The 13232-nt window shown below is 35.3% G+C and overlaps 1 long non-coding RNA gene across 1 annotated transcript; it reads right to left on the bottom strand.

Annotated features, from left to right (window-relative positions):
• Positions 1–2063: 2063 nt before the first annotated feature.
• On the bottom strand, positions 2064–7207 carry LOC141833768 (uncharacterized). Its single transcript, XR_012602244.1, has 4 exons — positions 6954–7207; positions 6368–6451; positions 3118–3255; positions 2064–2153 (listed from the first exon to the last, which is right to left on the bottom strand). It is a non-coding gene; the product is annotated as an uncharacterized LOC141833768 (long non-coding RNA).
• Positions 7208–13232: the final 6025 nt, after the last annotated feature.

Below are 13232 nucleotides of genomic sequence, written 5' to 3'. Positions count from 1 at the left end.
AATTATTCACAAAAGCAGTTGTTGAGCTATGTATTCAAATTTATTTATTTAATTTAATAACTTATAAATATTTAATTTATTTACTATCCTAATTTTGACCAAAATTACTACTCTTTATAATAATTTTATCCAACCTATTACACATTATAACCATTTTAACTAAAATTACTATAATTTTAAGATCAAAAATATAATAAAAATATTGAGGCCCCACGAAATAATATCGACAAAGAGAGGAGTAAAGTAGAATCAATTTTTTAGGAACAAATAATAATAAATGTCATAAATGATGTGATTATAACACCGACAATTAAGTAGATGCATTGAGGAGTTGATTGGACCGAAGATTTGGATGGATTGTGCACGAGCCAATTGGGTTGGAGAGTTGGAGATTATGCATGATGGGTTGTGGGTCACGTTGGGTCCAACTTAATCCCTCAAATTAGGGTTGTGGTGAGCACATTCATGATGGGAGTGATTGATTTTCATTGTGGAGCCCAATGAAGGTGACGATGATAATGATGGATCATGTCATCCCATCCACATGTCGCATGCAAGGATGTCTCAACAACTTAGTGCAACAATTTTAAATGATTCATATATGCTTAATTCTTTTAATGGTAATACGAGGAAGGAAACATATTAGATCATTCATGACTTTTTTAATTATTTATTTTTGATAAAAATTGGAAAAAAAAATGCTCAAGGAGATAATCAACGTTCTTAGATCCATTTCTAAAAAATATCCCTACAAAATAACACAGTTTAAACTGATACCTGATTATTAGTTGGAGAATGCTCTACGTTTAACATATGATCAAATAGATGCTCATTTTACAAAAATCATCAAATAAACATCCCATCATATTTTTATTCGAAGAAAGAATACTTTTATTTTTAACATTATTATAACAATTACAACTAACAGTTACAATATGATAAAATATAATATTTCACTTTATTCAAAATTATTATATATATAATATTTGATTTAGAGGTTAAAAATATTGACTATGTCAATATTTCTACCATATAAAAAACTCTTAAATCAATCAACACCTAGTCAACGCAGGAGTAATATTATCTGTCTCGGATAAATAAAGGGGAATGACAGTTATTAAAATGTCCTTTAATAGGAGACATTCTTTGAATTTCTCTCCAAGAGGTATGAGATACACACTCTTTCATCTTCTCTCCAAGAGGTATGAGATACACTATTTGTTCTTCTCTCCAAGAAGTATAAGATACATCCTTCGATCTTTTTTCCAAGAAGTATGTTCTTTAGACTGCTCTCCCTATATAAAATAAAGGGAGAGGCTAAGCTATGTATCATTACCTATTTCATGTCATATGCAATTTCTAAGATATAGCAACATTCCATATTCTCCATTCTGTATTCTACTATTATGACTTAAGTGTCAAAGAAGTAGCGTTAAAGTGTGTCTTGACCCCCTTCTAATCTCTTGCTAGTTTTCTCAGAGATAGCTAAGTCATCTTGCTCCTACCGACTTTATCTGTGAGTTGTCTTACTCCTGCCAACTCCATCCGCTGAGTCATCCTTGCTTCTGCCGACTTCTTCCGAATAATCCTTGCTCATGCCAACTCCTTCTGCTGAGTTGTCCATGCTTCTATCGACTCCTTCCAAGTCATCCTTGCTCCTGTCGACTCCATCCGTCGAGTCGATCGCTCTGCTTCTGCCGACTCCGCCCGCTGAGTCTTCCAACCCATTCCTCATGTCGAATCCAGAAAATAAGCTTAGCAGTATAATTGAAAATAAATTTAGCAGTATAAGTTAAGAAAAAACTACTCTAACTAAGATAAACACGAGCCAAGAAATGTGCAAGTCCTCTGCAACACAAAAAATAAGTTTAGCAGTACAAGTGAAAAGTCGTGTTTATTTGCTAGGAATCAAGAGTGGTTCAGTTACTACCTGTCAAGACCTAAGACCGTGTAATGATAGGGCATTGTGTAATGTCCCCTGTAATTTGGGTGGATTTGTAACTACTTTTATGGTCACTGTAAGATGTATTTGTCTCGTAGTACCAATCTTCACGTGGTATATACTGGTACTTGCCAGGGTCATTCTCGGTCCAACAGGTCTTACGCCTATTTCTCTCACAGTTAAATACACTTTGCATTCGTCTTATACGCTCCTACATAAAAGAAAAATGAAGTCATAATCATCAGTTATTTTCAAAACAATACAAGTTGCATGGATAATAACACTATAAAGAATAACTTTAATTATCTCAAGACACATTATGGAACTTCTGTTGGCGAAGGATACAAAAATGAATGTCCAATAAACTGTTTTATATAATTCAGGTTAGCACCCTCTGTATCTGTCCTCGAGGCAAGCAATCGCATCAAATTCAAAACTATGTAATAATTACAAGTAAAACAACTGACTAGGTCATCTGACCAGCAACTATACACATTCCTAGCATTCTCTAATCATCACACTCCATTAATCCAATCATTCTGACTCTGGTTGCTTCTTGGCCTAACTGATTCACATCCCAATATGATTAGGTTAATTGGGCCACCACGGGGAGAATAAATAAAATTGGGACAAGAAGACAGGGACTATGTGGATTTCAGCATGGCTTTCAAAAAGTGGACTAGGTGGTCACGTATGCCATTTACACCTTTGGGAAAGGAGCACATCATATATAGCGTATGTGGTGCTTCAATAGGCAGGATCAGGTGCACCATGCTGTTGCATATGCCGTCTACACACGGCCATATATGGAGGCCCCACATAAGCACCAGCATCCTACATATGTGCTATGCAGTGGGTTGATACATGCCATCTACATGCTCTTTTTAATATTTTAATTTTTGGCATGGATTTGATCACCATAGACCAGTTAAAATCAATTGCTAGGTGGTATATAACCAAGATATGTTTAATCATCAAGCCAATCCACTATATGAATCTTATCCCTCCATTGACCTCACCATTTTTACTCAAGATATAACCACCACTTTCTGAAAGAAAAAAAATGTGTGCAGTAATTTAGTGAAACAAAGAGACAACCATTATCTCACCCACAGTCATTGGAGAAAAAAAATTTGTAGAAAAACTGATGGATGTAAGGATGAAGAATAACTTACAACTCTCTCCCTCTCATCCTCATATTCCTCTTGCATTCTAATACGGTAATATCTTTTCCAAGCTTCTTGTCTGGAACCTTCATGACTTGAACTACTTGTTGCATTGTTCCAGGTTGAAGTGGACCGTAATCTGCTCAACTGACAAAAGAGAGAATAAAGCCATTAGTAAACTACAAAACAGAAGCAATAGTTTCTTGCACATTAATCGTTAATTTCTTGTCCCCAACGCTTTCTAATTTTGATACAAAATGTGTACACATGACTTTGTATAACATAGTGGGAGGATGACATGTATTCAATCACAATTTGTCAGAAGTTTTGTAAAGCTACATTAGAGAAGTGAGTTTGTACTTTTGAAACTGACCAACATGTTATTTTAAAAAGCCACAACCTTATTTCACATGAAATATAATTATGGTTAATCATCAGAAAGATAGATGCTTAGACCCAGTTTCTTTTGCAAGAGTTTTCTGAAGGAGATCTAATCAGATAGGGGTTGCAAATCAATTGTTCACTATCTGACTGAAGGCAGCAGATTTCTAGTCTTCATTGACTGATTGAATTTATGAATTCATATTTTATTTCTTGTTACTAGGGATCATGCTACTGATCATTGCTGATGTTTTGTTTCCTTTTGGCTAGGTTGTGTTTTCCCACTTTTAATTAATGAAGTTTGTTCTTGACTACTGCAAATAAATCCTTTTTATCACAGTAAACAACTTATCTTCCAAATAAAAACATAGTCATGAAGATTTATTATTATAAGGTCCAAAAAATGAAAGATGTATCAAAAACATCCATTCAAACCTAGTACTAGAACTTACAATAAGAACACTTGCATTCAACTTGATCCATAGGAATATTAGAATTCATAAGCTTCTCAGATAGTGGATATGTTCAGCTTTTTAACCCTGTTTTGCCACATGTAACTGTAGGGATCTATATGCGCGAAAAATCGATTAAACCGCATATAACGCAGCGGAAAACAGGATCCCTCCAGAAGATCCATGCGAAAAACATACTCGTTTGACGATTCTACCTACTAGAATCGAGGTTACCTTCGATGCGTGCCCTTCGCAATCCCGACAGCAACTCTTGCCTTCAAGGTCGGCGGATCTCAGCACGATCAGTGCGTTCGTGCCTCCACGGTATCCACACGAACACTGATATGGAGAAGAATCAAACTGTGGTGCTAGCCACAAGATAGGGTTCGGCCAAGGTGGTAGAAGAGAAGAAGAAGAGGGAGAGCAAGAGCATCCAACAACCTCTTCATCAAGAGCCTCTCACCCTTTTTTATATCCCACCATGGGATGAAGGGTTTTTGGCTTTTAGTGATCTAAGGAATTAATATTTTATTAATTCTCATGCATCTCATGCATGAAGATCTTTCTCTTCTTTTAATGAACATGCATGATAATCTTTCTCTTCTTTTAAGGAAGATCATGCATCTCATGCATGATAACCTTTTTGATAAATTAGAATTGGCTTGTGTGACTTGAGTCCAACTCGAGTCTCACACAATCTGAGTTAACTTGAGTCCAACTCGAGTCCAACTCAATCCGAATTGACACTAAGGGCTAATTCTAACAGTAACTCCATCGATTATGTCAATGATTTGTAACTGAACCTTTTTATCTTCCACTTTCTCAGTAGTTGATTGATAAACCAGCATACTTGGAATGATGTATTAACATTTGTTACAAGTAGCATTTATTTTAAAAGAGATTCCATGCAAAACTAAGAATGCCTTAGATACTAGTTGCAATGCTAAAAGTTAAACAATCCAGAGACTAACTATACCTGAGTGTATACCCATTAAGAAGTTTTGCGCAACTGACCAGCCTACCAAAGACCACATATATGTTCCAGTTAAGTTACAACATGTGCAAGATAACACTAACTTATCAAGGAATATATGGACACAATAACACCTAAGAATTATACGCAATGAACTCTATATCACATTAACCATCGTGATGCTAAAATGTTGAACTAAAGTTAACCCAAAATAACTCCAAAAATAATAGGAAAATTTTTCAAGAGTCTAGATCTTCAATATGGCCAATTTTAGTACAAAGAGAGGGAGAAAGATTCTTGATCAGTGAGAAGAGCAGTGTAAGATTTGAATGTTTACAACTAGCACTATAATGGAACTAGGAAAGCAAGGCATGATCATGGCATGCATATAAAAAAACGTCAAAGGCAACCTGTAACGACCCTCCTCCTTTCTAATAGGGGGATGTTACGTATATCTTGTCATTATTAAATTATTGGTAGAAAATCCAATAGATAAATTCTATCAAAAGGAATATTCTTATAACGGAATAAAACAACTGTTCAATTTAAGATGCGGAAGCCCTTGATATAAAATACATAATTGATATAAGGTGTTTATTCATTTATTTATTCTAATCCGCGGTTCCGCCGCCACACACATCGAACACTGCTCCTGCTGCCTCCCGTTGCTTAACACTTTTCTTTACCTCTATCTGCAGTATAAGGAATGCAACTATAAGCAAAGCTTATTAAGTACATACCTAATCTCACAAAACAACGGAAATCATTGCATGCTTTCTTAGTAATTAAACAGGAAATAACTTGTAGTTATGAAGTCATGTACTTAAGTAGAAACTACCTGAACATGGAAATACTTGTATTGCATAGAAAATTTCTTAGCTTCTTTATAATTGAAAGTCATACGTTTGAATTGTAACGACCCGGCCCAGCCCATTTGGCGGTCCATTCGGCGGCCCATTTGGCGACCCTTGTGGTCGTCGACCGTCGACCGTCGGCTCGTCGACCGTGTCGTTACTCATCCGGCCCAGCCCATTTGGCGGTCCATTCGGCGGCCCATTTGGCGACCCTTGTGGTCGTCGACCGTCGACCGTCGGCTCGTCGACCGTGTCGTCGACCGTGTCGTTACTCATCTGGACTTTCCACCCCTGGAAGTAGATTTTTGCCTTCCCCAGGATTCGAACTCTAGACCTCCAGGCTAAGTACTAAAGTTTATGAATCCTGGTACCAAGTGTTCTCGATGGGCGAACCTTTGGCCCGATACCCGCCTCTTAAAAGTAAAATACATTTCTTATACTTCTTATATCATGCAATTTGGAAGAAACAATTTACACTTGCTTTAACTTAAAATGATGTCATGGAAAGAATACTTTATGCATGCTCTATCAAATCATATTGTGGAAACAATAAAGAAAGTAACGGAACAACTCATACTGCAGGTGAGAAATGTACTTACATGTCCGTTCACTAAGATTTTAACGCTAAGGTTTATGAAACCGGAGACCTTCTCCGATGTGCTCTAGTACCTTCTTCGCGCGACCTAGCAAAAATCATAACTATAACTTAATCAAAATTATTAACCTAATCTAATTACTCAATTGGGTCAAGAGTTAATCGTACCCCAAATCAACTTACTATTTCCAATTAATCTATTTAATTTGATTACTTCATTAATCCACTACTAATAAACCTAACCTAACCAATTCACTAGGATTAATGAAACCTTAATTAGTTAATTACTATTTAATTAACCCAATCTATCATAATCGAACTACTCCAATTAACTTAACTAATCTTTCGATTAACTATCAATTAATTACTAATTGAAACCATTAACTAAGTAATTACTGATTAAACTATAATCATTAATCGAATACTAATTTATAACCTGATTAATTCAATACTAAACTTAATTAATCCAGATTAATAATTCTAATTAACCAGCTTAATCAAATGAACCTTAATTCATTACCTAATGCTCTTAATTAATTAATCCTACTCGATTAATCAACCTAATTAAAATCTTGCAATTAATCCCTTACCTTATCTAATTAATCCCGTTAATTAAGATCTGGTCTTCGTCTTCTTCGCATGAACGGGGCCGAACAGGGCAGCGTCGGCTGCTCGGCGGACGGAGGCTGAGGAAAGGGGGAGACGGCGGCGTCGGTGTGCTTCCGGCAGAGGGCGGCTGGCTGGGCGGTGGCAACCGGAGAGAAAAGGCCGGCGCTGCTTCTCCACGCGGCGGCGGCGAAAGCTGTCTTCACGCGGCGGACGCGATCAGAGGGAAAGGAGGAGGCGGCTGGTGGCTAGGGTTGGTCGCGGCCTCCTCTTATAGCCTCCTCCTCGGTCCGTTCCGAGTTTTCCGCCGGCGGAATCGGGCGGCGGACGCGGCTTGGGCGCGAGTCGCGCGGAGAGGAGAGGCGGCGTTTATTTGAGGAGTGCACAGTAACTTTACCCAATTAAATCTAAACTACCGGCTAAATTCCATTATAACGATTGAACCGAACCGGGTTCAATTTTGGTTCACTTGGTTTATTAACCAAACGACCTCCGATTTGATCCAAACAAGTTTTGTTGGATTTGTCTTCGCGAGACAAACCTTTTTATCCATTTTATTTTATTAAACTCTCTTCTATTGTTTAACTAAAGTACTTTTATTAGGATTTTAAATCTAATTAAAATCCCTAAAAATAGGGAGAAATAATCGGGGTGTTACAAAACTCAAAAGACTGCTAACTCGCAGATCAAACAACGTGTAGAGTTGTCTAGTGAAACAAAGGCAGAGGTAAAATCGACAATGATTCATTGCGTTATCCATGGAAGATGGAAAAAAAACGTAATCTTTCGAGCAAAACGATCATGCGCTTTTGATATCGAATTCCTTATTTCCCCTCCACTACAATACAAAAATCAAGTTAACCAAAGAAAAGAACATTATAAGCAAACTCCAAGAATAAGGAACAGGAAATTCTGTAGGACGCGATGGGAGATCATACCACCATGCTAGTGGCGGCAACGCCGACCAATCCGAAGATAGCGACGCGCCAAGCCTCGTCGCGCCATCCCTCTCCTTCCACGGCTCGCCGTTGCCCTTCTCATCCCTAGAACCCATCTCGCATCTAATCGCTTATACAGAACCCGAACAGAGACCAGAAAACCCAGTCGATCGAAGAAGAAAAAACACACAAAAAGTAAACAACTACTGAAATACAATTGATTCGATCGAACAACCGAAAAGGGGAAGAAGAAATAAACGAGGGTTCCTCTCTGCAAATATATGGACTCCCTTAAAATATCGGAGACAAACAAGGGCGTTTACGCAAATATTATAAAAAAATATGCTGATCGGGTCGGCTAATCGAGATCCGATTCTATTTTCTTTAAAAATGATTACACATGTTTGGTTCGGGTTGAACCCGAAGCTGATGCGATTGACCCAGTTACCGTTCCGAGACGGATCTGGACCCTATTTATAGGTAAATAAACAGTGACTGGTGCTGGAAAAAAAATTTAATTAAATTTAAAAATTTAATTTGATTATTTTTTAAAAAAATTAATTAATTCGATTCAATTTCGATTTTAAAATTTTTTTATTTGATTAATTGAATAAATCAAATTAATTAAAATAAAAAATAATTTATAAATTTTTAATTTAAAATTTTTTATAATATTTTAAAAAATTAATTATTTTGATTAATTTGATCGAAAATTAAATTAATTAATATTTTATTAGTTCAATTTATTTAATTTTTATTTAAAAATTTAATCAGTTTGATTATTTTAAAAAAATTTGATTCAATTTAATTCAATTTTAACTAAATAATCAATCGATCAAGCGACGACTTTGAACTGCGATGGTTTCCTCTCCATTGAAAAAGAGGTTATACTGGAGGACGGAGCCATCTTATGAACTACCTGAGCTATACCCGAGGTCCGATAACATTTGAGAAGAAAAAAAATGAATTTATGGGTGAAAGTTAAAAAAAAAAATTGAAAGAACAAACAACATAGTCCGAATATTGCATCGATATAATCTACGTTCCAAAATCAGTCCGAATAAATCACTCAAGCAACCAGGCTGGCTCCACTAGCCAATAAAGTGGCCGGAGAACTCGTGCCATCCACGGCTGTCATCGAAGGCGACGTACTGCACTGAACCTTGGAAACTTCTGAGGAAGGGCGAACAAGAAGCCTACTTTTTCTCCGTGAGAAAACGCAAGAATGCTGTCGGAACTAGGGTGGATCGAAGGGCTGGAACAGGGACTCGGACCCTATACAGTAAGAAAGAAGAAGTTGTGATCACACTGGATGTCGATGGACGGGAGATCCCCGTGGGTTGCAAGAGCAGCTTGTCTTTCAATAACGGCAAGAAAAAAAAACTCAGATTGGATAATGCACGAATATGAACTTTACCCCGTCGGTGGTGTCTTCCAGACCCAAATCCTCTGCCACATCAAGAACAGGGCTGCAAGCGGCAAGATTAAGAAGCGATTGCAGGAGGCCGCCAACTTTCCGATGACGCAGCCGCATGAGTCCACTTCCACTGCTCTGTTTCCTGATGGCATCTCTGCACCGCTGCCACTCAAGAGGGTGTGTAATTGGTTGCTAACCTCGGTGACGATTTCACCAGCTCTGTTACTTAAACCGTCTCCTCCTTCGACCATTACCTGTGATTGTGATGTGGACCAGGTTCTTGCCTCGTTGGTTCAGTCAGAAGAGAAAAATGGACGCAATAACTTTACCACTCCAGACTCTGTAAGCCATGAGAATGCCCTGTGGCCGTGGGTGCAGCTTCAAGCAAGTGATTTAGGTAGCTGGGAAGAAGACCTGGATCAAATTTTTTTGAGTGACGAATTTGATTTATGAAGATGTGTATTGACTTACTGATGATGTGTATTAGTTAAAAAAAAAACTTTGATGATGTATAATCTGTATTGACTTAATGGACTAATGTGTATTAGCTAAAACAACCTTTGATTAGGGTTGAGTATTCGATTAAAATTGAACCGAATCAATCGAAAACTGAATAAATTAATTTTTTTCAAACCAACTGAATCGATCGAATTTTTCAATAAAAATCGAATAAATCAAACCGATATTTTATCTGTTATTTTGATTTTCGACCGAATTAATCAAATTTTTTAAATATTATAAAAATTTTACTCATTAATTAGGGATTTATAAATTTATTTACTTAAAATTTATAATTTATTTTTCTAATTCGATTTATTCAGTTTAATTGAATAAGGATTTTTAAAATTAAAACCAAACTGAATTAACCGAATTAATCGATTATTTTTAAAAAAAATAATCGAAATTCTGAAATAACCGAATCGAATTTTTTAATTCGATCAGTTTGATCGATTTATTCAGTTTAATTGAATTTTTGCTCATCCCTATCTTTGATGTGTGTTGTGTATGATGATGCGTATTGACATTGCTCTCTGATGATGTGTATTGTGTATTGACATTGATCTCTGATATAGATTCTAATGACGTCTGTTTCGTGTTTTTAGTGGATATTACATCAAGTGATCATTAGTATCAACCATATAGAAGAAAGAGAGACAGTAACAAAATCAATATTGTTATAGAAGATGATTTTTGGTTATATCAAAACCATACACATTGTTCAAAAAAAGGAACTGTCTAAAAATATTATGTTTTGGCCTAATGCATGTTAATAGTTATTAAACACTAAAAATATATGCATCACTTTTGTGTTCTAGACTTGTTTTTATCTATTATTTGATTATTCATATAGTTATTTTGAGCTATGTGTTATATTTTGAGTTCAATTATCAATATTTTGACTTTATTATTTGGTGGATTTTGATTTTAATTAGATGGAGGTTTGATTCAATTTTGATGATTGAATGAAATTTCTCTCAAGTCAAATAGTAAAGAAATGTTATATTGGGTTGTTCTTGTTCCTTTCAAGTGTTAATGACTATTCAATTTAGATATTTGAGTATTTATTTTATGTTTTATATTATTTATGTTCTTCTGTTTAACTGTTGGACCAAATTTAACACAATAACACCAATCAAATCAGGAGAATAATAAACAATTAAGAAGAAGAACTAATGAGTACAAAAACGAATCACTTTTTGTTGTTTCGTGTTCCAAATAAAATATTTTATTCCAAAGTGCTTTGCAAGAAGAAACTAGCTAACTTGGTTCATGGAAGGACACTTGAAATTCCACGGTCAGAAAGTATATATTTGTGATTACTCTTTGTATATATTGTGTAGAGCATCATATTTGATCTAGTCATATAGAGGTCCAGAAATTCACACAAAATAAAAAAGAAAATTATAAGCTACTAGGGAAAAGAAGAAATCCCTTCAAGATGCTCAAAGAACAGTCCTACGTAATTATGTTTTACATTTCGTTAATAGAAAGGTAAATTTAAATTCAAAAAGATTATTTATAATTTTTTTGTAAAATATATAACATAATAAAATAAAAATAACAAAAATCAAAAGGATATTTTTTATTGAGCATATTTTTTATTAAAATTATCAAAAAAAATATTTTTTTTATTTATTATCAAAATAATATTCCATCTCGCCTTAATATATTTTTGTTTTTGAAAATATTTTTTATTTTTGATGTTATTATAGTAGTTACAGAATAATAGTTGTTACAACATGAACATTTTAATTATTATCGATATTAATAATATTATATTATAGTAATATGAACACTTTATCTCTAATCAATATTATGTTATAGTAATTATGAATCCAACTACTACAAGATAAATAATTTATTTCTGATTAACATTGATTAGTATTATTATACTGTAGTAGTTATATATAAGATCATAGCTGTCATAATTGTATGATAATAGGATCTCATAGCTCTTGTAATATTATAGAAAATAAATATTTTTAAAAATAAAAATAAAGTAAGATGGGATGAAGGGTTATTTTAATAATAAATAAAAAACAAATGAACTTTTTTACGATTCTAATTTAAAAAATATCCTTTTTTTTTTAAAAAAAAACTTGAATTATTTTAGGAGACTTGCTTTTAAATCCCCAAACTCAAACTCACCTTTGTGATCAGTCCCTACCCATATATTTCTTTGCATGCAGTACCCAAAAGTAACTAAAAGTTTGTTTCCACTCCCCAATACATAAAATTACAAAATTACCCCTTTCCTATCTCCTCTTCTCCCTTCTTCAAGAGACATACATCTCATTTCTCTCCTCCCCTGCGTATACGAGCCACGAGCCACGACCCGTCTGTCTTCTTTCTTTCTTTTCTTCCTGGCGAGACCTTCTTCAAAACCCTAACCGACATTTTTCTTCTTCTTGACGACACCATCCTCAAAACCCTAATTGGTTTTCCACCATTTCCTTCTCCTCCATTTGTTGATGACACAATCTTCGTTTCCTTGTCCAAATCCTAAATGGTGACACCATCTCACACTGACGATGAGATTGAAGCAAGAGCATACGCGCTCAAACTAAAGCAAGCATCTTGATCGAGAGATTCACCTCAATAATTTTTCTGTGCAGGTCAAATTGGGGAACCACATGAGGAAAATCGAGGTCGATCTAATTGCTTCGCCCAGGAACATAGATCCTTCCTGCAGAAACGCCTCCAATCCATCCCATAAATGTGCTGACTACTGCTGGATAAGAACTCGCAGGGTGAGCGAACAAAGGGCAGAGAATCGAGCAGGTCTGCTGCTTTCTCCTGTTCCTCCTTTCCGCTAGCTAGAACTGATGCTTGAAGAAAAAGCTGAATTTTTTTCGGTTTGCATCTGAGAATCTCACAATTGAACTTCAAAATATTTCAAATTTTATAATAGAAATGCAGCATCTTTTTTCCCAAATTATTCCTCGTTTATTTTGCTTATGAAACTGCAGCATTGTTCTCCTCTTAGTTTCTTCCTTTCAACAAGGAGCGAAGCATGAAGAGAAAACTGATAAAGCAATTACAGGAAGAAATCTCGCTTCTAATTATAGAAATGCATCTAATCCATACCACCAATCTTCCGAATATTGCTCTTCAAGGAAATTTCACTCACAAATAATTTACTTTCTCCTTTCTTATTTTCTGAAAATTGCAAACTGAAACTGAACATTCATTTTCATATTCATGCTAAATCTAATGTGGTTTTTCTTGTCATACTTTATCTTATTTTATTTTGATTCTTCTCATAAGATACAAACACTGATCTAGTTATTACTGAGAGGAAGGGGGACAAGAAGGCAGAGAAAGTAGGCATGGAGATCATCAACTCCAATTGTGCAAATGCATCAAATTCATACCACAAATGTGCATGAAGAGAAAACTGATAAAGC

This window comes from Curcuma longa, chromosome 8 (assembly GCF_044706935.1).
Source record: "Curcuma longa cultivar G26 ecotype Majalengka, Jawa Barat chromosome 8, ITB_CL_G26_1.1, whole genome shotgun sequence".
In the NCBI taxonomy this organism is placed as follows: domain Eukaryota; kingdom Viridiplantae; phylum Streptophyta; class Magnoliopsida; order Zingiberales; family Zingiberaceae; genus Curcuma; species Curcuma longa.
This window is presented reverse-complemented; position numbering and strand designations above follow the sequence as displayed.